Raw genomic sequence first — 27,207 nt, 5'->3', positions numbered from 1 at the left:
GTAGCTGGGACTACAGGCGTGTGCCACCATGCCTGGCTAATTTTTGTATTTTTAGTAGAGACGGGGTTTTACCATGTTCACCAGGCTGGTCCCAAACTCCTGACCTCATGTGATCCACCTGCCTTGGCCTCCCAAAGTGTTGGGATTACAGGAGTGAGCCAGGGCGCCTGGCCGTAATATATTTGTTTGGTTTTTGGCCTTTCCTCTGCACTGATTCCTTTTCTGTTGAAATCCTTAATAGCCTTCAGGCCAAATCCAAGGATCATAGAACATGTTCACCCTCCCTTGACTCCTTTATTTCTGTCAAAAAAAGTAATTAAGGAAACTACTGAATAACCCTGAAATCAACAAAGGTGCCATTGTTATAAAGGTATAAAGGTATGCAACTTTTAAAAATTGACTTAGAAACAAGGACATAAGTGAAATGCCATTTGCCTATAGTTCTAAAGCCTTTCAATAATTAATTTAACGCCTATAAAATATTCAGCACAGCACCCTAGGGAAGTTAAAAATTGGGACAATACACATGGCAAAGTTCTTGGGAATACACAGAAGGCACCTGTGTTGATCAAGTGACTGCTGACAAGAGAAGACGTAGGGATTGAGAGAGACAGGAAGTGAAGAGCAGATGGAGTAGGAGATAGAGAAAGTTTAAGGGATGATTTCTGGGAAAGAAGAAAAAGAAAAGGGTAGAAAACAAAGAGAGGAAGAGAATGTGGCAAAGATAAGATCTCTCAGGAGATCTGCTCTCTTGACCATAATAAGCACCCAACAAGTATTTACAGAATGACTGATTTGAGGGACTCTGATTTCTTCCAAGAGGAAAGACAGGAAATAAGCTAATTCTATTCAACATACATTTTAGACATGATTACAGTCTAAACAAAATTTTACATTTTCTAGGATTTCATTCTACATTACAGAAGTTTATTAATTATGTATGAATTCTCAGTAACTACTAATAAGGGATCCACCAATGCTTTCCTTCAGAAAGCATTCAGATATGGAGTGTAAACAAATACTTTTAATTACTCTTTCAGTCATTACATAAAAGACTTTGGGCTTCTAACTGAAGAAGTTATATAATTAAAACAACCAATACTCATTCTGAGTATTACTTGATTGTCAGAAATACTGAGTCAGGGTTCATTTTATACCAAAGTCAAGCCTGACATCAGCTTAAATGATTAAGTCAGATTTAAAAATCCTTCCCATCACTGCAGAACATAAAGACAATTTCAGTCCAACATGTCAGAAATCTCACTTTCAGAAAAGTTGTCACCTTTTCTTTGCACTCCAGCCCGCCAGCCCCTTTAATGTGCTATCCAAGAAAGCAGTGAGGAAGAATCCCAGGATAACTGTGCTGTAGACGGGAAGAATAACCAGGCCAGAGATCAGGAGGACTGGAGGCCCCCAGGGGAAGAGCTGCAGGAAAAGGGAGACCCCACAGATAATATGATGAAATATTTGGAAAGCATTAGGAACATCTGGATAGAAAATTAGATAAGTGAAACAATAAGGCAGATACCAAAGCCAAACAAAAATCTTTAAAAGGAAATGCAGTCATACTTCTCTATTAAGCTGTGCAGTGAATCATATTTACATCACCATCATGTGGGAACACTGGTTATTATTTTATCAGAAAGTAATGATGTTATCAAATTGGGAGAATGGGGAAAGTTGGGGGGTTGTAACAGAGACAAATCTTCCTTATAAGTTTATCAGAAAATGACGATGTTATCGAATTGGGAGAATGGGGAAAGTTGTGGGGACAGTGATAACAGAGCCAAATCTCTGTCTATCCAATTGTCTATCAAAACAGGAACTCAACGGATTGGAGCCTACTGGGCTTGAGAGCCCCGCTGAGGAGTCCGGAGGTTGGGACGCAACTACGGCCGCGTCCCCTCCCGGTCCCCGGCCACATGGCGAGCGGGGCGACACCGAAGCAGCCCACGGAGCTCGAGGCGACGCTGCTGAGCCTGGTTCCCCAAAGCGGCCGCGCCACTCCCCGCTTCCCCGCCCGGCTCCGGGCCCCAGGCCCTGGGACGCCGAGCCACCGCCGCCGTTTCAGACGCAAACCCCACCGCGACCCTGCAGCAGCCTGCCCCGCCTGGCCGCCAGAGGCACCTTCCAACTCCGAAACACATTTTTCAACACATAATAGAATCATTATCAGAGGTGGACACATTCAGAAGTTGTTCTTAATCAGAGGGCAGCTTGTGCTTAGGAAAGCCAGCCTCAGTCCTCAGCACCCAGCACCCAGTGCTGCAGGTTTCTCCTGGGTGAAGATGGACCAGCCCACCTTGGCCCTCCGGCAAGCTAGAACAATATGTACACGTCTCTCAAACTATGAAGAGAAGATTTGAGAGGAGTATGAGCAAATCCTCAATACCAAACTAGCAGAGCAATACGAGTCGTTTGTGAAATTCACACATGATCAGATTATGCGACCATGTGGGACAAGCCCAACAAACTATGTGTCTTGAAGCTTTTTGTTGCAGATCTCGGTACCAGGTTTGACCTCAAGGCATGGTTGCTATACATTTTTTGCAACTGTTTGATATCACATTTCAGTTCCAACTTTGCATCCTGAGAACATTCCAACGTTTCTGCAGGTCCATTTTATACGACTTGAAAGACCTTAAAACTTTCTGGTTGCCACAGGTATATCTTTCTTTTCTGTTCATCCAGTAAATAGTCATACCCTACTGTGACAGATTTTTCCAAACAAAAATACCTGGAGCAGCAGTGTAGCAAAATATGCCTTCAGTGGCACTCAACAAATGGAGTTTCCCCAAGCACGGTTCTGTAAGAAGTGTGTGTGAGAGTGTGTATGTGTCTGTACATGTACTTTAGATTATGGTTTGTATTGTGCAAATTTTTTTGATCTTGGGGATTCTGGCTGTGGATTTGATGCAGAAAATTATGGTTAAAAACTTATGGTCTACAGAAGATACTTAATGCTTTGTGACTATATAAATTGTAACAGTGGATTGTTTTATGTGTAGGTATTATTGTTAAATATGGGGACTGTTCACCAGGCACAAAATAGGAATCATAAATTAGGATGCAGGCTGGGTATGGTGGCTCATGCCTGTAATCCCAGCACTTTGGGAGGAGGCCGAGCTGGGCGGATCGCTTGAGGAGAGTTCGTGATCAGCCTGGCCAACGTGGAGAAACCCTGTCCCTACTAAAAATACAAAAATTAGGTGGACATGGTGGCAAGCACCTGTAATCCCAGCTTCTTGGGAGGCTGAGGCAGGAGAATCACTTGAACCAGGGAGGCAGAGGTTGCAGTGAGCCCAGATTGTGCCACTGCACTCTAGCCTCGGTGACAGAGTAAGATTCCATCTCAAAGAAAAAAAAAAAAAGTGAAGATGGCCATTGGCTGTGGTTATGACAATACAGTGAAAGTCTGTTGTCTTAGATATACAAATACATAGTGAGAAATTAGAACAAACTGGAGACTGGCCTTTGACACATGGACTCTGCCTAGCTGTGTTAGAAAAATATTTAACTCCAAGCCTTAAAATTCCCAAATGGAGTTGGTGCTTACCTCATTCACACAATCCAAGAGTTCACTGGGTCCTGAACCTCTAAAGGGAAAAGGTCTCCCCTGGAGCAGGAGCATCAGAGTTTGCTCGGGGGCATAAGGTAGGTGAGTGCTGGGCCGAGGCAGGCTCCCCTGGCACTGCTAATTGCAGGAGCACTTTACCTTTGTATCAGTTATTAAAAACAAAATTTGAATCCTTTGGTCAGGTTCCCCCAAATTATTTTGAGGTAGCCATGTTTAAGTGCTTGAGCTTTTGTGTTGGCAAACCCCTGCCCAAGGTTGCTAATAGGGTATTCTGCCCCTTGTTTCCACAGCTGAGGCACAGAAAGTAGCCTCTTTTGTGAGGAGTTGGGAGTTAAGTATACATTTATTTTTTTACCATGATTTGTTCAGGACCACATTTTACAAGATACCTTGTTTCCTTTATTATTGTTTCTGGAAAGTCCTATTCATATTATTTTATTTGAATATAGAATATAGTTTTTTAAAATGAGGGCTTATTTTGAAAAATTCTGAGCTTAATTCAAATTTACGCCAATACCTTCCCAAATAAGGTAATAGTCAAAGACAGATGTTCTGATCAAATGGCTTAGAGATAGTCCTGGAATATTCATATTCAAAGATTCCTTATTAATGAATGTCTTTAACTTAAATCTACCCAGTAATTGCAACATGGTTCTTTGTACATTTTCATTATATGGTGTTAACAAGCTTCACTGCAAACAAATAAATTACTTAAGTTATTTGTTTACCTTGTCTTCTTAAAAAAACAGAAAGTCAGCATACAATGTCTAAAATTGACAAAATAGGCTGGGTGCCACCGTGCATGCCTGCAGTCCCAGCGCTGTGGGAGGCCAAGGCAGGTGGATTGCTTGAACCCAGGAGTTTGAGACCAACCTGGGCAACATGGCTAAACTTCCTCTCTACAAAAAGTACAAAAAATTAGCCACATGTGGCGGTGTGTGCCCGTAGTTCCAGGTACTTGGAAGGCTAGGATGGGAGGACTGCTTGAGTCCAGGATGTGGAGGTTGCAGTGAGCCAAGATCACACCACTGTGCTCCATCCTGGGCAACGGAGTGAGACCGTCTCAAAAATAAAATAAAACTGGTAAAATAAGAAATGACCATGTAAGCCTATTATTGAGAACGATGAAGATAAATACTAGAAGAAACAGATACAAAAGCTAAAAATACTTGCCTTGGAGAGAGGGATTTTTCAATATTATTTGATTTTTTAATTTATGTGTATCAATTTGATAATAATTATTTATTACAATAGGCTGAACAATGAATACCCTCACCTAAAGACGTTTATGTCCTCAGCCCCAGAGCCTGTGAATATATTACTTTAAAGGCAAAAGGATTTGGCACATGTGATTAAGTTACGGATTTTGAGATGGGGAAATTCCCTTGGATCATTTGGTAAACCCTGTGTAATCACAAGAGACCTTCTATGAGGGAGGCAGGACAGTCAGAGTTGGAAAGGAGATATGATGATGGAAGCAGAAGACGGAGTGATGAGACTGCCGGCTTTGGAGATGGAAGAGGGCCACAAGTCGAGGACTGAGCAGCCTCTAGAAGCTGGAAGAAGCAAAGAATAGTATTCTCCCCTAGAGCAGTCGTCCCCAACCTTTTTGGCATCAGGAACTGGTTTTTTGGAAGAAAATTTTTCCATGGACAGGTGGCTAGCGGGGATAGTTTTCGGATGAAACTGTTCCACCTTAGATCATCAGGCATTAGTTAGATTCTCACAAGGAGTACACAACTTAGATCCCTCGCATGCCCAGTTCACGATAGGGTTTTGCTCCTATGAGAATCTAATGCCACTGCTAAAGTGATGGAAGGTGGAGCTCAGGTGGTAATACTGGCTAGCCCGCCGCTCACCTCCTGCTGTACCACCTGGTTCCTAACAAGCCATAGACTTGTACAAGTTCCTGGCCCGGGGGTTGGGGACCCCTGCCCTAGAGCCTTCAGAAGGAACACAGTCCTGCCAATCCATTTTAGACTTTGGCCTCTAGAGCTGTAAAATAAAACTTTTTTTTGTTAGTTTTAAACCACTAAATTTGCATTAATTTGCTATAGCAGCAATAGGTGACATAAATTTACTTAGAAAATAAAACCACCAGTTGTAGAATGTTAAATAAGAAAAATAAAACATGGTAAGACATGAATTATAGAAAACATGCCATCTGCTGACAGAGTAATTCAAAATGAAGGAATAATCTAAATCAGAAAGGGATGACAATTTCAATATATTTATCATGGTTTTGTGAATACTCACTATGCATTAGGACAAAGTTTTGTAACTTAAAGCTAGTCTTCTATGAGTCAATGCGTAGCTACATTCTAATGTTATTTACCACATGTACTTTTTCTTATTCCCACCTCCCTTTTTTTCTTTCCCATTCCTCAGTGTATCATCTCTCTTCCTGTCACCGATACTCGGTTGGGGTAGCCACCTGGCTCGCATTACAATGATTCTGTCATATCCTGGAATTGTCTCTGTATCAGTCAGAGCTCTCCAGACACAGATACATAGATATATCTATAGCTGTCTAGATTTATTTTAATGAATTGGTTCACATAATTGTGGAGACTGGCAAATCCAAAATCCATAGATCCACAGGGCAGGCTGGAAGCTCTGCAGGAGTTGACACTGCAGTCTTGAGGCAGAGTTTCTTCTTCTCCAGGAAACCTCCGTTTTTGCTTATGAGGCCTTCAACTGATTGGATGAGGTTGACCTACACTATTGTGGGTATTCTCCTTTACTTAAAGTGAACTGATTGCAGGTGTTAACCACATATACAAAATGCCTTCACGTCCATACTTAGAGTTTGATTAAATAGCTGGTTACCACAGCCCATCCAAGTTGATGCATAAAATTAACCATCACAGGCCCCTTGAGGGGTGGGTGGCAGGCACCATGGTTGTGCCCCATGACTCTGTCTCCTGGCTCATAGATCACTAGTCTAATAGTGGACACATGACTCCCACCAAACCATTCAGAGTCCCAACCCAGGATTTACTAAAGAAACTGGAAAAACAAAACCGAAAGACATCTAGCCCTCTCTAGTGTCGTGGCAGCCATGAGGTATGAGGATTGGGAGATATCAGTGGCCATATGGACAGTCAGTCATTCTGAAATGGAGGAGACTGAAGCAAACCTACAAAACAGAGACAAGATTTGGAGGAAGAGTCCTGGTTCCAGTTATCACTGAGGCCCAGATATACTCCTGCATTTTCAGTTGTTGAAGTTTTTCAGTTTATGATCTGCTGTCTTATGATTCCCCTCCCCACCCCCTTTTGATCAACAGACAGTGTCTTGCTCCATTGCCCAGGCTGGAGTGCTGTGGTGCAATCATAGCTCACTGTAACCTTAAACTCCTGAGCTCAACCAGTCCCTCATGCCTCAGCCTCCTGAGTAGCTGGGAGTACAGCTGCGGGCCCTCATGCTCGGCTAATTTTTTTTTTTTTTTTTTTAAATAAATGAAGCCAGGTACTGTGGCTCACACCTGTAATCCCATCACTTTAGGAGGCCAAGGTGGGAGGATCACTTGAGGTCAGGAGTTCGAGATCAGCCTGGCCAACATGATGACACCCCATCTCCACTAAAAATATGAAAATTACCTGGGCATGGTGGCGTGCGCCTGTGATCCCAGCTACTCAGGAGGCTGAGGCAGGAGAATTGTTTGAACCCAGGAGGCGGAGGTTGCAGTGAGCCCAGATCGCACCACTGCACTCCAGCCTGGGTGACAGAGTGAGACTCCATCTCAAAAACAAAAATAAAACAGCATTGTGCTAAGTTGCCTAGGCTGGTCTCAAACTCCTGGCCTCAAGCAATCCTCCCACCTCAGCCTCCCAAAGTGCTGGGATTATAGGCATGAGCCGCCACACTGGTCTTTCATTCCCTTTTTAAATTTGAAGGGATATTTTTCTCATCATCCCTTAGCTAGACTGAGCCGGTTTTATGTCATCTGCAAGCAAAAGAGTCTCAACTAAGAGGGTATGATATCATTGGGTTATATACAAATGTTTATGTTTCCCTTTCCTTTCAGATATATGGTTTGATTATCCACTTTGAATAGGCATGACATGTGGCTTGCTTTGTCAATGAATTATGAGTGCAAGTATGTCACTTTAACAGCCAGTGCAAGATTTGCCATGTTCTATGTACCTGGCAGTCACCTGCAGTGACTGTGAAAACACATGTCACTTGGTGCCTCCAACGGGTAGGTTCTTAGGTAACAGTGAAAAGGAGAGAATCCTAGCAAACTGTACATGTAGCATGAGCAAGCAATAAGCTTTTGTGATGGTAAGCCACTGAGATTTTGAAGTTTTCTGCTACTGCAATATAACCTAGCTTATCTTGATTAACACACAGGGCACTTTCCTTCATAATATTTTCCCATGATTCATCTTAAAAGAATCAATATTGAGCCAATCAATATGGGGGTGATAACAGTACATGAAACAGAGTTCTTGCCCTCCTAGTAAGAAAGACAAACAAGCCATTCCAGATCATCCTAAGATTAATGGAAGTATTAAAGTAGTTTAGGCAGAGAAGTTGTATTTGCCTCCCAGATCATGATGGCTGCACAGTGAAGACTGCGTTTAGAGCAGGAAAAGTCTGAACCCATTGAATCTATACTACAATAATAGTAAGGAGGTAATAATGGCTTGGATTAGGGACGTGGTGATAGAAGCAGAGTGAAATGAATGATTTTGAGATATAATGAGGAGGAAGATTTAGCATATCCTGGTAAATGAGTGGATGTGTAAGAAGTAGAGAGAAAATTCAAAGCGAACATATAGATTTCTGGCTTTGATCATTTGGCTATCATCAGTCAGTTTGGACATGCCTAGTTCGAGCTGGGTATCTACAAAACACTCAAAGAGATATCAGATAGGGAATTAAATATATAGGTTTCAAGCTTAGGAGTGAGCTCACAGCTAGAAGTCACCAATATACAGAAAGTAAAGCCATGGGTGTATAAAACCATGGGTGTAGATGAGATCATCCAAAAAGAATGTGGAGACTAGACTACATTGATAAGAGCCTTACAATTCCTTGGAGTGGCAATATTTAAGCAAAGACAGAGCATGCAAAGGACAATGAAACAGTTAGGCATGGTATCACAGAAGCCAAGAGAAAAGATTGTTTCAGAAAGGAAAAAATGTTCAATAGCTTCAAATACTATTGAAACATTAACAACTAAGATATATCTCATAATAGGAATGATGTTGGTAAGTTCATCAAGAGTAGTTTCACAGCAGTATTGGGGGTAAAAGTCTAATATATGGTTGAGGGTAACTTGGAGGTGAGGAATTGGTGATAAGCAAGCATAGACAATTTTCTCAAAAATTCTCCTTAGGGGAAAGGATAATTTGAGCAGAAGCTAGAAGGAGGATATGCATGAAGAAGACACTTTAACAAATGAGAATGCTAATGGCAAGAAACCAGTAAAGAGTGAGAGGCTGAAGACACAACAGAAAGAGAATAATTGATGGACCAAAGTCCCAACTAGACAGGAGTAGCCAAGACCTAGAATACACATTGAATGATGGCCTCTATTGTAAAAAGAATGGAGGAAGGAATGAGTATAGTTCAAAACTTGTTAATTTGATTATAAGTAGTAACTAACACACACTCATGTTATTATTAATTGAATTCTTATAATAAAGTATATAAGTGTAGAAATATAGAGTAATATAAATATCCTGTTTACTATCTTCTCTGACTCTCAAGACTCAAACTACCTAGATTCATGGGACCTAGCCAGCCATTTCTTGTTTTGGTAAGTGCCTTATACAATGTCTGAAATACTGCAAATATTTCACAAGTGGTAATTTAACCCCATTTCCTTGGCTGACTCTGGATTCAAATAGTTAGGGGCTTCATCACTGATGATATCTGATTCTTTTTCTAGCTTCTCCATTAGTCTGATCTACTCTACCTGCCAGATACCTCCTGAGGTTATAAATATCTTCTGTTCTGGTCTATCACTACTTCTACCTTTTTCCAGGATAAATCAATTCATTTATAATACAATAATTTTGTTGTTGTTGTTGTTGTTTTGTTTTGTTTTTGAGACGGAGTCTCGCTTTGTTGCCCAGGCTGGAGAGCAGTGGCGCGATCACGGCTCACTGCGAGCTCCGCCTCCCGGGTTCACGCCATTCTCCTGCCTCAGCCTCCCAAGTAGTTGGGACTACAGGAGCACGCCACCATGCCCGGCTAATTTTTTGTATTTTTAGTAGGGACGGGGGTTTCACCGTGTTAGCCAGGATGGTCTTGATCCCCTGACCTCGTGATCCGTCCGCCTCAGCCTCCCAAAGTGCTGAGATTACAGGAGCCACTAGAAATTGATGCTGGGTATAGGGTAATCCCTCAAAAATAATATAACTTATAAAACTGAATAAAAACAAAAATGGATGTCAATTTTCATAGTGACAGGGACTGACCAAAGGCATATTTTCACAGACTTTGTCCAAATGTATCAAAGAGCATTTTAAAGTATTAAATTGGGTTCTTCCCTTACTAGTAATGAAAATGCATAATTTTATTTATAATTAACAAGTGTAAAAAGTTGTTCAAGATTGAAAAACTGAAAAACTTGCAGAGAAATAAGGGAATAAAATAGAGCCACGTATATCTATTACCTCGTTAAGGGGAAATATTTCATCTGGAAGATCAATCCAAATAATAACTTCTAAAAACTAAATGCTTAATTACATACCAATAAGAATCAATTTTGGAGCTAGTTCAGTGATAGGAAGACAATGTAAAATACCTTATCTTATATGCTAAATTAGATAATATAAAAATACTACACAGCTATACATCCACAATTTTATTTAATAAGTATATCATTAACATTTTCTTAATATATCAGAAAAGATGAAAAGAAACAATATAGAAATATTTTCAGCTATACAAATTCAGGGCTTCCATGACAAATAAAGGCTAAAGATTCCACCTTTATTTACATACATTTTTTTCTTCATAGAAAAAGTCGATATCCAATAAAATGTTACCTAATGTAACCCCAGGCAAAGTGAATGCCATGACTGGACAATGGAGACTTATTCGTTGAACCGTTACACCTAATTACCATGTGCCAGATACTGTTCTAAGCACTCTATGGATGTTAGCTCATTTAATCTTAAAACCATGTCATAGAATATGGTAAAAAATAAAAATGAAAAAACTAAAATTGCTACTTTTCTCCCCACCTCTTCATCCTACCCCATCATATATTGTCAGTAAATGGACAGCAGGAGTCCAATGAAAATATATTTAACTTGGACTCAAAAGATTTGAGTTAGTTTCTGGCTCTATTTAGGGTTCTGTGTGACCTTGAACAAGTTATTGAAACCAGAACTTCCCAAACCTGACTGATCATTGGAATTCGATGGAGAGTGTTATTACAGTTACAGATGCCTTGGACTTCACCCAGTATTTTCTAATCCTAAATCTAAATATTTTCTGTTTAGAGTGGGACTTGAGAATCTGAATTGCCTTTGAAACTACACAGGTGATTGTGATAAGCAGTCACATTTGGGAACCACTGATAGAGTAGTCTTATCCTTTAATCCCTTGACAGAAAAGTATAGAAATATGTGGTCCACAAGGGTCGTTGGCATGAAGGGGAGAATTATGAAGACCCAAACTCTCATAACCCCACTCTTTACACATTCTCATTAAAGCTGTGTTTAGATATTCTAGATGACCCTTTTGTTGTGGGTCATCCGGACTATCTAAGCCCAACAAACATATCCAGAGGCATATCATACAGGTGACTGTCATCTGCATCACCTACTTAAGCCTACCTCTCCAAGGCATGACGTCATTAAAAATGAAGTGGGAAATTGAGGCAATGGTTCCACCAATTTAAAGTACAAACCCAAATAAACTATCTTCACATGAATGTGCTGAAAATGTGTACGACCTCCTAAAAAAGTTTCGGAGGTGATTGTGTCAGCTTTTTTCCCGCTAATTCAACTAAACATCACAATATACATTTTACTCATCCCCACAATATTTTCTGAGTACTTATTTTGGGCACCATGAAGGATACAAAAATGAATAAAACAAAGTACCTGTCTTCAAGCTGGTAAAGATACAGCCATAAACATAAGAATTGTAGTTTTCAGTTTTAAAAACGTTAAGTTTGGCTGAATTTTGGAGATGCTGCAGGCAATCAATGATAAGCCAGAAATGTCCATATTATAAATACATTCTGGACTGTCATATCAAGCTGGTGACCCTGGTATAAAGTACTAAAAGAAACAATATATTTGAGAATCTCAAAATGTGTGTTTGGGTACGTTACTTGACAACTGTAGTGAATTTTTAAGTCTTTAAAAACTAGTCTCAGAGCGCTAGTCTTTCAGCACTCTGAGCCTATTTCTTTCAACAATTTGTATCTCACAAAATTGTGAAAACAAAATGAAATAGTACAAATGTCAAGATGTCACGGAATTTTTTTTTTCTTTTTTGAGACAGGGTTTCATTTTGTTGCCCAGGCTGCAGTACAGTGTAATGATCACAGGCACTGTAGCCTCGACCTCCTGGGTTCAAGGGATCCACCTCAGCCTACTGAGTAACTGGGACCACAGGTGAATGCCACTATGCCTGCCTAGTGTTGTTTTTTTTTAATTTTTTTTTTAATAGAGATGAGGGCTCCCTATGCTGTCCAAGCTAGTCTTTAACTCCTGTATTCAAGCGATCCACATGCCTCGGCCTCCCAAAGTGCTGGGATTACAGGTGTGAGCCACCACACCCAGTCATGGTGTCATGAATCTTCTAGATAATGCTCATAACTCTAATAAATAATAAAACATGACTTTGAGTTGATTTTTCACCAGTGGTGACAAATGGCTATTAACCAATTACTTTCTTATCTGGCCCTAAAACACAAAGAAGCCTTGTTTGTCATTGCTGTTCCCAGATGTATAGTTAATATACATTATATGATAATTTTATAAATTGGTATATAAGCAAGTGTATAAAAATAAATATGCACATTATGTAGTCATGAATACATTTAAATGTTTACATTATGCATACACCTCTCTAAAGGAAATACTGAAGTCACCAATTTAATGGAAAAAATTCTCATCTACTTTAGGGATAGACATTGGACAAAACTTCACAAGTCTATATATTTCATTACATGTTTGTGATTAAACAGTGATGAGAATGACAGAGTTTCACAGGAATGTTCAACTTAATTGTGTCAAACATGTAACTGTCTATAAATTCTATAGGGACTGCATTATTCTATGGGGACATGAATAATGTTTTTAATACAAAATTCCAGTTAACTGACTGGAGTAGACTAATCATTAATTCTAAAACATGCTTCTGGCAAATCCCTATCTACCCTGTATTTTCCCCCAAAGCATATATTAGCTCTGAGTAGCATGAATATAAAAGTTGTGGTTACCAAAACTTCTTTTTACTTCCCTCTTTCATTAACTATATTTGTTAATACACGAGGTTTGATCATAAATAGTAAAGTCAATTCACAAGTTAAGAAAAAAGATCTAAGTGTATTTCAAAACAGGATCCTTCATGTTCTTTGAGTAATCCAGGCAGCAAAGTCAGGAATGCTCATGAGTGCTACTGGATATTAGTGCTAATTACTAATAATATGTACTTACAATTATGCCCTTTCATCCAAGTACCTCAAAGAGCTTTCATAGCATTAATTTGTTATTTCCTATAATATCCTTGAGAGGCGGCTGATAGAAAGTTATTATTATCTCTATTTTACAGTCAGAGAAACTAGGGCATAGAGAGGTTAAGTAACATTGCTAGGGTCATACGGTGAACAACTGACAAAAAAGGGACTCAAGCTAATTATTCTCATTTCCTGTTCAGTATATTATCCATTATATGGTTGTTCAATACAACTAAATGCTTTTTTATCCTAGACAAATTGAGAATACTGTATTTAAATAATCTAAGACGTAAGTGAACGCGTTTCTCTTTTTTTGTGTGTTCAAAAATGCTGCTCTACAGGGATATAGAGTTAAAAACTAATAATTAGTCTTTGGTTTGCAGCTGTAGCTATTATTTATAGGGCTTTTACTATTTGTGGTTTTCTGAAGCTCTGCTCAAAATGAAGTATTCTATTTCTCACTGCTTTATGCTAGGTTAGCATAGCTGTGAGCCACCAAAAAGCAGCTGAGACAGGCTGACTAATGAATTTGAGGTTGTCTTTCATTGCGTTCCTATTGCTCACTCTTCTTGAAGTCATCCTCCTTCTAGCTCTCCATTCAGCAGATATTTGTGGAACCCACCATCCTCAATCCTCAGCCTATGGCCAGCTTAACTGTTGTCAATGATTAAATTTAAAATATTTTTATTGGAATGGACCAATTCCTACAGAATAAAAAATTAAAATATTAAAATATAAACATAGATAATATTTCATTTTATGAGTTAATGATGCTATACTATTAATAGTTACCACTGTTACATCCAGTTTCTGCTAAACCTGACCTTTAAGGTCCTTAGAAGACCATTAAACATTAGAATATTGGTCTATAGATGGACACATATCACCATATTGGGTTTTTTAATGCAGTATTTCAGTAATTTTCCCAAGTAAAGGCAGGGAGAAAGGAGAAGTGGTTTTGCAACTGTGCTCAATGACGTAAGACTGCAGTCAGCTTGGATATGGTAATGTAAACCTGTGGTGTTTCCAACTTCAGCCCAGCTCCTCCCTAGAGCTCTAGACCCATATAGCAACCACCATTAGACAGCACCACTCTTACTTCACTCATCAACTCCAAAACTGAACTCATTTTTTTTCTGCAAAAATGTCCCCTCCCAGAACTCATCCTAACTCTTCCTTATCTTATTTAGTAAAATACACCCTTATCCTGCCCCTCCCTCAAAGCAAAACAAGGCATCATCATTGCCTCTTCCATTCTCCTATCTGGCAGCTGCCCCTAGCAACCAATTACCAGTTGATATGGCCTCTTGAGTATTTTAGGAATCCATCTCCTTTGGATGCTCACTACCATTCACACAGGGTCCTTAAGTTTTCTCTTATTGGCTTCTGCAATGGCCCCCTTGTGGGCTCTCTGCTTATCCTTCTCTGCCCCCCCACCTCCACCCCTCAAGTTATCTGTTCTTTACCAACAGAAGAATAGCTTAAATTGTAATCTGTCCACTCATTGCCTCACCAAGGCATAGACGATTCGTGATTTGGCTCCTGTTTTCTTCTCCAGCCTCATCTTTTTCAGCAACCTAAGTTTGAACTTCAAGACCTGTAATTATTACTCATTCTTCTCAACACATTATTTGTCCCCGTGCTGCATCTCCTTTCTGTTCAGATCCGGATTTGCCATCCCACCCCTATTTTTGTAGTAGAAAATGCCTATTTATCTTTAAAACTCTAACCTACAGTTAGTAAAGCTATCCATTCTTTACGCTGTATCATCTTGATAAACCATACTTCCAATAGCAATGATTTGCTTTCATGTATGTCTGCCCACTAGACTGGACATTCCTTGAATGGCTCATACCAGGAATATAGTTGGTACTCAATTTGTGGGGAGCAAAGAGAGATAAGCGAATAAATGTCAAGACATAAGAATCTGTAGCTGCTAACTTAAATTTATGGATTTAGTGAAACTACTTCTCACAAGCTACCAAATCACAGTGCCATGGGGCCGCAAGATGATCTCAGTGCCACACCGACACCTGCAGAGTCGCAGGGGGGTCCGACACCCCTCAGAAAGAACTCGCAGACCGTCCGAGAAAGCGAATTCTCCAGGGGGTCAGCAGTTAGATGAGGCCCAGGGCAGCCACGAGACCCTCCAGCCAGGGTAGGCGGCTGACCCGCCTCCTGGGATTTGGCCCGTGACAAGCCACGTCGCCAGCTCCGCTCTGAATACCCCCGGCCACGCCACACGAGCGGCCTCAAGCCTGAGACGCCCAGGGAACATGAGCTGACCCTCTAGAAGCAAGATGGCGGCCTCCGCTCTCCCCTCCTTCCCCCAAGAACCCCCTCCTGGTCCCCAAAAGAAAGACAAGGACACCGCGGCAACGACGCCGAGATCCGGGAACCTCCGCGAGGCCCGCGGCCACTCCCGAGACCCCGGGAGATGACTTCACCTCGCGGAGCTCAGAGAGCCGGGGGTGGGGCCGTCGGAAAGACAGCGCGGACAGCCCTCAGCTTGCAGGGGGCGGAGGCCGGGCAGCCTGCGCCCTCCGAGCCATTGTTCTGCGGCCCAGGCCCATGATCACCCTCCTTTCAGCCCACGGACAGGAAGTCGCTCCCCAGCTGCCCCGCCCCGCTCCCCAGCGCCCCGGAAGTGATCTGTGGCGGCTGCTGCAGAGCCGCCAGGAGGAGGGTGGATCTCCCCAGAGCAAAGCGTCGGAGTCCTCCTCCTCCTTCTCCTCCTCCTCCTCCTCCTCCTCCTCCAGCCGCCCAGGCTCCCCCGCCACCCGTCAGACTCCTCCTTCGACCGCTCCCGGCGCGGGGCCTTCCAGGCGACAAGGACCGAGTACCCTCCGGCCGGAGCCACGCAGCCGCGGCTTCCGGAGCCCTCGGGGCGGCGGACTGGCTCGCGGTGCAGGTGAGCGATGCCCGCTCGGGCCGCCCGGGGAGGGACTGGGCCACCCGGGCGGCGGCGGGGGTGTGTCCGGGCGGCGGCGGGCCGAGGCCCTGACGCGGGTTCGGGCTGCCGAGATTGCACATCCCACGTTCTGCCCGGGGACGAGGTGCGAGATGAGCCCGGCTGGAATCCGGGGCACCGCGTTCGCCGCTGTGGGGCGAGTGAGCCCCCGAGAGTGGGCGGCTGCAGAGAGGTCCCCTCCGCCCGGCAGCCGGTCTCAGTTGGCCTCGTCCGAAGGTCACCCCGCACCTTTCGTCCACGGCGCCCAAGTTCCCGCCCGGGCGGTGCCCGCGACCTGGGGCAACCCGCTGCCGCCGCAGTCCCCGCGCCTCACTCCACCCCTCTCCCCTCCTTCCCTTTCTTTCCACTCCTTGCCTGTGCTGGAGCCGCTGCTTTTTAAGCATCTCCGCCAGGGTTTTTTGTTTGTTTGTTTTGTTTGTTTGTGGTTTTTTTTTTTTTTTTGCCAGTTAAAGGAATGGTTTTTCAGACTTAAAGTCATTAGACTCTCCGCACTGAACTGAATACCTGGCCTTGGGCGCTTGCACAGCTTTAGCCCATTTTCAGGTAATCTAGCTTCTAATATGAGGAAGAGAATACATTTTGGGAGAGAGGTGTTTCCTCTGTGGTTCGTTTCTGAAAGATTTCCAGAAGTGGAAGATGTGATTGGCATGCTTTAGCATGGATATATGTGTTTAAGTAGACGGGGGTGACGGCACACAGGGGTGGCAGTGTTGTTTCAGGATTTAGGGAGAATTAGGGAGTTAACTGGCCTGTGCTCGGAAACCTGAATGTCCAGACTTGTAAGAGCTCATCCAAGTGTGGCTGAGGTAGTGTGCGAAGTCCCGTGCCACGCCCTACGTGTCAAGCTGAAAAGCACCTAATTTACAAATTGTGTGGTGTGTGGGGGGAACAACCTTTATAAAACATGTATCATAAGTTAATTCTTTTCCAGAAAGTAAATTGCAACTTTAATCATATTCCAGAAATTGGATAACAGATTTCATTGATAAACTCTTACAGTATGTTTATTAATGTATTTCAGTGTGTCTTATTAGCTCATGTTTTTCTGTCTCTGGTAATACAATATTATTCTAAACCGACTCCTGTATTAAAATAATACACTATTATTGTAAAGTATTATCTGACAACACCGTTTTTTGACCTTGGATTTCTTTAGGGCAGGAGCCATGTCCTACTTATGACTGTTTCTATGCAGTATGCCTTGAACATGGAAGCTGTTCACACATTTCTGCACTGAATGAATGAGTGTATAGGTTATCTCACAGTCACCATCCAGGAGTTGCTTATTTTTGTTGGGCTAGGCTGTTTGTTTTGTTTTAGGTTCTTGCCACTTACAGACTTTACTTCGTGTTTCATTCTTCAGCAGTCAGAGTTCTTTGCCTTCCAAAACTATCCTCCTCTGAAAGGTTAAAATTATATTAAAATTGTGCTGGGCATTATAACTTGTATTCTAATGTTAAATGCTTACTACTTGAGCATATTCAGAGTTAGTACGAAGAGATTGCCTGGTGATACGTTTATGTTTGGGGTTGATAACTGTACCCTATCTTAATGAAAAAGAGGAAATTAGGAGTTACCATTGTTTGGATAACGTGGTGCTTCCCAGAATGCTTATAGTGGTTCATTCTTCCCATGAATACACGCAATCCTCTGAAATCCTGATGTGACCTTGGCATGATTTACCAATAGCCTCTTTTACATTTATTTTCCAAGATCCAGATGCTGTTCTCTAGTGTATTTGCTGAGTGTGCAATAATATGGATCATTTATTTTGAAGCAGTACTTCATTACAACACTTTCTTCACAGGGCTTTCCAAAGGAAGAAAGGGCTAATTATAGAAAAGAATCTTGTCTACCATTTGTGAGGGAATATTTTTGTCTATAGATGGTTGGATTATTTTCACATTAGGGAGGTTTAAATAAGAAGAAAGTGCTGACGTTTTCTCTCCTCTCCAAGTATGTGGTGGTGGTCCTGCACTGTTTTTCCAAGCTTAGCTTCTACAGAACATAAATAAATGTACCAGTGTCAATTCTTGTAGATATGCATATCAGTGTAATATGCATTTGTATTCTTTAGTAGATGAGCGGCAAGGACAATTACTTTTAAAATACTGGAATAAGAGGCTGTGAATGTTAATGAGGAAAAAGACTATGATTTTGAAGGAGACAGTTTATGATTTTCATTGTTTTATAAAATATTTTAACTCTTAGACACTAAGGAGAGGGAAGCCAGCAATTTCTTACCTCAGTGACATTACCACTATACAGAGGTTAGATTTTCCTTCTTTAATTCAGCAACCCTCTTGGTAATAAGAGTTCTCATGTGTTGATTGCCTGCCGAGCACTGTGATAAGAGCTTTACTTAAATTATTTCTAATCTCCACAACACTTCTGCAAGACAGGTAGTTTTCCCATACTTTATTAAGGTAAATTGAAGTTATTTGCCAGAGGCTAGGCACCTAGCTTGTGTGTAGTAGAGCCTAGATTTGAAAGTAACAATTGCTGAGAGCACTGAGTATTATTGCAGTTAATCCTAAATGGCTGTGGAAAAGGCAGTTCTGACTGAGCTGGAACTGGAGCTTCAGGAAGGTGAAGATACTGATTCCTCTCTCTTGGACATCAAGTGTGGCCTGGGGTTGCCAGCAGTCCTGGCCAGGTGGCCTCAAGCAGCAGCCATTCTTCTCTTTTATCTTCAGCGTGCCTACAAATACAGTGTTATCACCGTCCATGTGTGCCATGATGGAAAAATGGTTGGGCATTGTTCCCGTAGGTGTCCTGGTAAAGTATTTGGACTCAATTCTGGTGTTTGATTAGTGCTTTTTAAAGTAACAGAATCGTCCCTATTTGAGAGGAGTACCATAAATCTATTTGTAGTGACCTTTCCTTGAAATCACATTTTTTTTTAGTTCGTTCTTTCATTAATGGAAATGGGGGAGAAGCTATGGGGGACAGTAGAAAGAATGGTAAAAGAAGCGGAGATGTGCTTGGTCTGTTTTTAACCGTTTGAGACCATTAATCATTTTCTCTGGGTTTAAGATGGAGACTTAAAAGTGGCAGAAGTCTTGTAAGGGTTTAGCTGCTATTCAGTGCTGGTAGAATTCTCTTCCCTCCTTCTAAGCCTGTGCACTTTTTAAAATGCACTTTTAAATAGGCTTAATTTGAAGAATGTGTCCATCTCTCTCTCTCTCTCTTTTTTTTTTTTTTTAAAGATATACCCTTAAGTAAAAAACAGCTGATTGTCTGGCCCCCATAAGTAACAGTTATTCTGTTTTTTCTTTAAGACATCTTTCTTATTACCTTATCGCATTCATAAGGATTTGGGTTGCCGTATAGAAAAAAAGAAGTTAAAGTTTTATGGGTTTCTAAAATATGTATGAGTAAATTTTAGGTGAGAATTTGCATCTTTGATTTAATTATACGTGAAGGTGATGACTTAGTTTCTCAAAGTCAAGAGAGTAGTCTTTACAAGCCAAAAAAGGCATGCTTCCATAAAATGATACTATTCTTAAAGGCCTTCACAGCTAGGGTCCTATATTAGATGCAATAGATGTAACACTGACATACATAGTCTCCTTAAAGTCTGGGATCCAATTTTATTGCTGAATTTACTTTTGAAACTAAATGTCAGGGTTTGGTAATGTTATTTTGGACAATAAGACATAGTTAGATTATAAAATGGCTTATACTCCCAGATTTATTGGGAAGGTGGGCAAAGATCCCCCAGTTTCCAAAAGATTATGATTATGGTCATCTAAGCCACAGGATCTGTTTTCTTATGTAGTTGAGAAGCTAACATAGTACTCCATTAAAAGTGGAGGTTGCCACACTGCGTGACCAAACACTGAGTTCAGCTGCCCTGTCTAGATATTCTGGATTACTACAGCAGCCTTCTAGCCTATGGTTGGAACCCATCTGATACTTTTCCCATTCTTGCTTAGAACAATGGTGATATTTCTCTGCTTAAAATCCTCTTGTGGCTCTTTTTTGCCCATTAATAAAATTCAAACTCCATTTATCCTTAATCTCATATACAAAACCTTCAAGATGTGCTCCTTACCTAACTCTCTTTTTTTCCCCTTTATCTTTCATATTTTTCATTTTTTTTCTTACCTAACCCTTTAGCCTTATCTCTCTTCTTGGATGATCTTTTGTTCTACCAATACCCAGCTTCTGGAATGCTAGTGTTTGTTTACTCAGTCCTCCATTTCCTCTTCCTGGAATTCTAGCCTCTCTTCCTTCCCCTAATCTAGTATACTCCTACTGGTCCTTCAGAACTCAGTTTAGGTTATAATTCTCCAAAAAATTACAATTAGGTTCTCTCTCTGGATCCCATCCCTCAAAAAAAACAAAAAACAAAAAACCTTTAAGACTGGGCTGGTTGCTTCTCTTATGTGCTGTCATAATATCTGTTACAGCTCTTAACTACACTGGAGAGAATACTTTCATTAGCCTATTGTAAATTTTGTTGACAGCAGTCCACAGTAACCTCATAACTACACACACACACACACACACACACACACACATTCTTTCTCTCTCTTAAAGGCCTTCTTCGTAGGCCTTTATCAGTCAAGTGCCCAAACTTTCTCAATTCATGGCACCCTTATTATCGCAGTAATTTTTTTCACAGCTTGCCTAGGTCAAAAGAAACACCTAACAGTTTAATTTTTTTGTTTTTTGTTTTTTGAGACGGAGTCTCGCTCTTTCACCCGTGCTGGAGTGCAGTGGCGCGATTTCGGCTCACTGCCGCCTCCACCTCCCAGGTTCAAGCAATTCTCCTGCCTCAGCCTCCCGAGTAGCTGGGATTACAGGCACGCGGCACCATGCCTGGCTAATTTTTTGTATTTTTAGTAGAGACGGGGTTTCACCATGCTGGCCAGGCTGGTCTCGAACTCCTGACCTCGTGAGCCATGTGCCTCAGCCTCCCAAAGTGCTGGGATTACAGGCATCAGCAACCATGCCTGGCCAGTTTAATTTATTAAGTAATTAGGTCTGAACAACTTAATAAGTATGTATCTCCTAACAAGTCAGTAGCTGTGTGAAAAGATAAAATACATAAACTAAAATCAGTAACTTTCATTCTTAACTGCTATCGTGTATGTACCATAGTTTTCTCGACTAATGTCCTGTTTGAACATTTAAGTAATATCTAATATTTTGCAATTACAAATGATGTTACAGTGAAAAACTTTGTGTACATGTATCTTTGTATTGTTGGAGAGATACATCTTCAGGATAAATGCATATGTAGAGTTGTTAGGTACTGTCAAACTCCTCATCCTGTGGGGTTATACTATTTTGCATTCCTACCAGCAGTGTATGAGAGTAGAGTGCTTATTTCCTCACAGCCTCACCAGCAGTGTTTTGTCAGCTTTTGAATTTGTGCTGATCTAACAGGTAAGAAATTGTATCTCAGTGTATTTTCCATTTGTACTTCTATTACAAGTGAATTGAACATGTTTTCATATGTTTAAGGGTCATTTTAATATTTATTTTTATTGTTCATATTATTTGCTCACTTTCTTTTCTTTTCTTTTTCCTTTTTGAGATGGAGTTTCGCTCTGTCGCCCAGGCTGGAGTGCAGTGGCACAATCTCTGCTCACTGCAACCTCCGCCTCCGAGGTTCAAGCGATTCTCCTGCCTCAGCCTCCTGAGTAGCTGGGATTACAGGTGCACGCCACCACGCCTAGCTAATTTTTGTATGTGTGTATGTATTTATTTATTTATTTTGAGATGGGGTCTCACTCTGCCAGGCTGGAGTGCAGTGGCGCCATCTCAGCTCACTGCAACCTCTGCCTCCTAGGTTCAAGCAATTTTCCTGCCTCAGCCTCCCGAGTAGCTGGGACTACAGGCGCGTGCCACCACACCTGGCTAATTTTTTGTACTTTTAGTAGAGATGGGGTTTCACCGTGTTAGCCAGGATGGTCTCGATCTCCTGACCTCGTGATCCACCTGCCTCGGCCTCCAAAAGTGTTGGGATTACAGGCATGAGCCACCGTGCCTGGCCCTAATTTTGTATTTTTAGTAGAGATGGGGTTTCACCATGTTGGTCAGGCTGGTCTCAAACTCCTGACCTCGTGATCCGTCCACCTCAGCCTCCCCAAGTGCTAGGATTACAGGCGTGAGCCACCATGCCGAGCTTTCTTTTACTTTTTTTCTTTTTTTTGAGACAGAGTCTTGCTGGACCCTCCAGGCTGGAGTGCAGCGGTGCAATGGTGCGATCACAGCTCACTGCAGCCTCAGCCTCCAAGATTCAAGTGATCTTCCCACCTCAGCCTCCTGAGTAGCTGGAATTATAGGTGCATGCCACCATGCCTTGCTAATTTTTTTTTTTTTTTTTTTGTCGAGATAGGGTTTTAACATGTTGCCCAGACTGGTCTTAAACTCCTGGGCTCAAGCAATCTGCCCACTTCAGCTTCCCAAAGTGCTGGAATTACAGGCATGAGCTATCGTGCCCGACCAATTTGCCCATTTTCTATATGACTTTCAGTCTTTTTTCCTCTCAGCTTTGAAAAGTTCTTTCTATTTAAGAATATTAACCGTTTAATTTTGACATATGTTGCAGATATTTTTGCTAGTCGTCTTTTGGCATTGCTAGTGGTGATTTTTTGCCATGCAAAAGATTGTTTTTATATAGTCAAATATATAAATTTTAAATTTACTGCATCTGAAGTTTTAGTCATATTCAGGAAACTTCTTACCTTCAGGTTATAGAGAAATTCACACATGCTTTCTTCTGGTACTCATATAGTTTCATTTCTCACATTTAGTTCCATTCAGAGTTTATTTCTATGTATGATATAAGGGATGCATCTAATTTTATCCTTTTCCAAGTGGCTATCCAGTTGCCCCAATGACATTTATTTAAAAAAGAAAAAAAAAATTCTTGTTCTTTCTATATGCAGTTGGGTATTTTTTTTTCTATTGGATTATCTCACCATTCATGCACCAGCACCACATCATTTTAATCATAGAGGCTTTGTGGTATGTTTTAATGTTTGGTAGGGCTAGTCCCCCATTATAGCGCTTCCTCTTCATTGTTTTTCTTGCCTTCTTGTATGAATTTTAGCATCAATTTGTCTAAGTCTATGAAACAATTCATTGCTGGTTTTTTGTTTTTGTTTTTTTTTTTTGAGACAGAGTTTCACTGTGTCACCCAGGCTGGAGTGCAGTGGTGCGATCTCAGCTCACTGTACCCTCTGCCTCCCAGGTTCAAGCGATTCTCCTGCCTCAGCCTCCCATGTAGCTGGAACCACAGGCGTGTGCCACCATGCCCAGCTTATTTTTTTATTTTTAGTAGAGACAGGGTTTCGCCATATTGGCCAGGCTGGTCTCAAACTCCTGGCCTCAAGTGATCCACCTGCCTCGGCCTTCCAAAGCGCTGGGATTACAGGCGTGAGCAATGGTGCCCGGCCTCATTGCTGTTTTTATTGGGATCACATTGAACTTATACTAACTTATGAAGAACTGACATCTTTTTTTTGGAGAAAGGGTCTCCCTCTGTTGCCCAGGCTGGAGTGCAGTGGTGCCATCATAGCTCACTGCAGCCTTGAACTCCTGGGCTCAAGTGATCCTCCTGCCTCAGCCACCCAAGTAGATGATAGTACAGGTGTGTGCCACCATGCCCCGCTAGAGAATTGACATCTTGATGGTACTGAGACATCTTAACCTAAAACAAACAATGTCTTTTTATTTTTTACATTCTACTTTTGTGTCTTTGAGGAATGGTTTATAGTTTTCTTCATACAAGTTTTCAACATTTCTTGCTTATTCCTAAGCTATTTTATCTTTTTTGTTGCTATTATAGTTTTCTTATCATTTATGTATTTTAACTGGTTATTGTCCATTTATACGAATATTGTTGATTTCTGCATATTTTCCTGCCACCTTGCCAAATTGTTACTAAGTTGACTATGTTAGCCTCTTTTGCATTGCTATGAAAGTATACCTATGACTGGGTAATTCATAAAGGAAAGAGATTTGTTTGGCTCACGGTTCTGCAGGCTGTACTGGCATGACACCAACATCTGCTTGGCGAGTTGAGGCCTCAGGAAGTTTTTACTCATGGAAGAAGGCGAAGGGTGAGCAGGTGTGACACATGGCAAAAGAAGAGTGAGAGAGAGGAGGAGGTTCTGGGCTCTTTTAAACAACTAGCTCTCATGTGAACTAATAGAGTAAGAACTTGCTCATTACTGTGAGGACAGCACCAAGCCATTCGTGAGGAATCTGCCCTATGACGGAAACATCCCCCGACTAGGCCCGCCTCCAACCTTGGGAATTCCATTTCAACATGAAACTTGGAAGAGACACACATCCAAATCATATCAATTACTTCCATCATTGCTTCTCTCAGACTTTCCAGATATACTATCGTGTCATCTGTAGTTTTTTTTCCTTCTTTTCCAGTGTTTATGCCTTTAACTATTTATCTTATCTAATTGCACTGACTAATATCTCCAGAACAAGATTAAATAGCAGTGTAACAATGTCTTTAATAGAGGTACTGATTGCTTCATTGTATTATCTTCACCATGGATATACAAATGTGTACATTTCAACGTAGATAATAGTTTGGCTATGTATATACCTTACAAGGGTTGCACACAGTCCTTCGCTGTGTCTTTAAGAGATGCTTTTGGAGATTGGCTGGGCGTGGTGGCTAAGGCCTGTAATCCCAGTACTTTGGGAGGCTGAGGCTAGCAGGTAGCTTGAGCTCATGAGTTTGAGACCAGGTCGAGTAAGATGATGAAACCCTGTCTCTACAAAAAGTACAAAAATTAGCTGAGTATGGTGGCATGTGCTTGTGGTCCCAGCTACTAGGGAGGCTGAGGTGGGAGGATCACTTGAGCCCAGGAGGGGAGGCTTCAATGAGCTGAGATCATGCCACTGCACTCCAGGCTGGGTGACAGAGTGAGACCCCATCTCAATTTTTAAAAAATTAAATTTTAACAAAAGATACTTAAGGAGATGGATGTGGTAAGAAGCAGGAAAGGTCAACTTTCCTAGTGCATGGTAGCAAAATACGGTGTTTAGCATGATAACTGCTCCATGGTTTCTCAGTTTATACAAGCAGCCCTGAGTTTTCTTGCTTCTCTACACAGTTTCCTGGATTTCATTTTATTTTTTACCCAGCTAGTTACAGATGCCACAGGGTGACCTCCTTTTCCCTTCTAGGCTAAAGCTGTCATAGGTCTATGAAAATCTAGGGATTCCCTTCTAGGCTTCATAGTCTTAAGTGGTGTGCGTGCTTTGCAGATGAGCAAGGCTTGTTTTGTATTGATATGTTGCTGCCTTGACTTCTTGGATTTCTAGATCATATAGCAAGGTAAATGTTAGTCTGTTCTCGCACTGCTCTAAAGACATACCCGAGAATGGGTAATTTATAAAGAAAAGAGGTTTAATTAACTCACAGTTCCACATGGCTGGGGAGGCCTCAGGAAACTTAAAATCATGGCAGAAGATGAAGCAGACGTGTCTTACATGTCAGCAGAAAAGAGAGAGAAGGGGGAGAGAGAGAATGAGAATTCATGAGAGTGAGCAAGAGCGAGCATGTGCACGCAAGAGCAGGAAAAACTGCCTTATAAAACCATCAAATCTCGTGAGAACTCACTCACTGTCACGAGAACAGCATGGAGGAAACCGCTTCCATGATCCAGTCACCTCCCACCTAGTCCCTCCCTCAACAAGTGGGGTTATGGCGATTATAATTCAAGATGAGATTTTGGTGGGGACACAGCCAAACCCTATCAGCAGGTTTGTAATTAGATGAGTTTATCCACTGGGGGGTAATCCTAGAGTACATATCTGTGGGTGGTTCTTGACAAGTGTGTAAGGCCTGGGACATCTGGCTTTGAGGCAGTTCTTTCTCCAGGTTTTATTAATGCGAATCCACTCATCTGACAGGAATGATTTGTTGGTGTGAAATCAGGTGTTGGCCCAGCATCCTGCACATGTTCCATCCACATGGCAGTGATGGTCATTGCACACCAGTGCTTGGTCTCCCAAGTTCTGGAGAGTGTTTTTATTTCACTGCCATCTAATTTATCCAGAAAGTTCAAGTAGCGTATTTTCTGTAGATTCTTATAATTTCAAGATTACCAGGTCCCTGTGTGAACTCTCAGACCACATCCTGTTGCCTTTCTCTGTCATTCTATTGTTTTCTCTCCCAGGAGGGCTGGGTGGTAGGGTATTTATTAATTTATTGCCCCATATACTAATGAGTTCCTTCCTAGAACTCCCTACAACTCTCAGTCCATGGCCTGTTGTCCATCTTTGCTGTCCCAGGAGTGCTGGTAGGTAGAGTATTTAATGATCTCTTCTTGTCCCTAGGTTGAGGAGCCCTCACTCACCTTGGTCCATTCCTTGGTCCATTCCAGCTGTCTGTTTTCACTTTTCCTGTGACCCATGTCACCTTTTTCTCTCTGGGTCTTGCTGCCTCACTGTTATGAAATTCAGATTTGGGTGGGGCAGACTTGGGGGTTTCCTGCCTTGAAGATCCTCAGATCTTGTCCTGTGGTACATGCAGCTACCCTGATGGCACACTTCAGCAGGAGGGTGATCTTTTCTGTTCTTTTTTGTTGTTGTCTTATTTCCTCTGCCTGCCCCCACCATTTTTAGTCTGAGGGAAATCTGTCTTCCATCATCTTTCTGCCTAAAATATTTAGTCCATCCCCAGAAGTCTTAGGTTTCTGGGACACCAGCCCTAGTCATTTAATGTTTGAATAATTGGTAACCTTCCCACTACCCTATTAATCTCCAAGGTCTTCCTATTTCTTATGTCTACATAATACAGCTAAGACAATTCTCGGTGCCTGCTACTTCATTCTTATTTGCTGCTTGTGATTTTCAGTAGCTTTCTTAGTCCCTAAGAATAAAATAAAACTTGATCATTTTGTTGCTATTTGTTGCCATTTGTTGCTATGCTTATTTATTTTTATGTTTTGTTTTGATCCAGTTCATAAAATCCATTTCTTTGTTTTGTTAAAGTTTCTACTTATCTGG

The 27,207-nt window shown here is 41.5% G+C and overlaps 1 protein-coding gene and 1 pseudogene across 2 annotated transcripts in view; both read left to right on the top strand.

The window, feature by feature from the left end:
* The first annotated feature begins 1,842 nt into the window (after positions 1-1,842).
* On the top strand, positions 1,843-2,588 carry LOC129135477 (akirin-1-like; annotated as a pseudogene).
* Positions 2,589-15,805: 13,217 nt separating this feature from the next.
* The window catches only part of RALA (RAS like proto-oncogene A), an 83,339-nt gene continuing 71,937 nt past the window's right edge, over positions 15,806-27,207 (top strand). Inside the window, exon 1 of one of the 2 annotated variants that reach the window (XM_054655565.2) lies at positions 15,806-16,146. The gene's annotated coding sequence lies outside the window, so the exon portion shown is untranslated. Of the gene's footprint in view, positions 16,147-16,279; positions 16,750-27,207 lie in introns of those variants that run through there. The other variant, XM_054655566.2, reaches the window with a different exon arrangement.

The sequence above is a fragment of the Pan troglodytes genome, chromosome 6 (assembly GCF_028858775.2).
Source record: "Pan troglodytes isolate AG18354 chromosome 6, NHGRI_mPanTro3-v2.0_pri, whole genome shotgun sequence".
In the NCBI taxonomy this organism is placed as follows: domain Eukaryota; kingdom Metazoa; phylum Chordata; class Mammalia; order Primates; family Hominidae; genus Pan; species Pan troglodytes.
Note: the sequence above shows the minus strand (reverse complement) of the source record. Positions and strands in the feature narration are given on the sequence as shown.